We start from the raw sequence: 925 nt of genomic DNA on the forward strand, positions 1-925 counted from the left end.
GAAAAAGTTAGCTCAGGAAAACTTGCCGATATTCTGCACCCATGGGTCTTACAGACTTTTCCTACTGTTTGGACCCCAGGGTCCATGAAAAACACTTAAAACCCAATCAAAAATAACAGAGAAAAAAATAGAAAATTTTTAGTTGCATGGGACGACTGCACGAAATGTGCTCATAAACAAATAAATTTTTATCTTGAAAAGTTACGAAGTTACAAAGCTGACATTTTGCACACATATTCACGTGGGCCATCTAGACATTTAGAAAAAAAACAGAACTGAGAAATCTCCCATAGGGAAAAAGTTAGCTCGGAAAAAGTTGCCGATATTCTGCTCTTACTGGCCATATAGACTGAAAACGTTCAATACCTAACTTTGCCAAATAAACCGATTTGGCCCATGTTTTGGACTATTCCTACTGATTAGACCCAAGGGACTTGGAAAACACTTAAAACCCAATTAAAAACAATAAGAGACTAATTTAGTTACAAGGGACGACTGCACGATATGTCCTCATTAACAAATACATTTTTATAATGAAAATTTATTAAGCTACAAAGCTGCAATTTAGCATACATATCCAGGTGGGCCATCTGGACATTCAGAACAAAAAACAGAACTGAGAAATCTCACATAGGGAAAAAGTTAACTCGGGAAAAGTTGCCGATCTTCTGCTCTTATAGGCCATATAGACTTAAAACGTCCAATACCTAACTTTGCCAAAGAAACCGATTTGGCCCATGTTTTGGACTTTTCCTACTCTTTGGACCCCAGGGGCCCGGAAAAACACTTAAATCCCAATTAAAAACAATTAGAGAAAAAAATAGATTTGTTTTAGTTACAAGGGACCACTGCACGAAATGTGCTCATAAACAAATAAATTTGGCACATATATCCACGTGGGCCAGCTGGACATTCAGAAAAAAAC

Source organism: Lottia gigantea (assembly GCF_000327385.1).
Source record: "Lottia gigantea unplaced genomic scaffold LOTGIsca_207, whole genome shotgun sequence".
In the NCBI taxonomy this organism is placed as follows: Eukaryota; Metazoa; Mollusca; class Gastropoda; family Lottiidae; genus Lottia; species Lottia gigantea.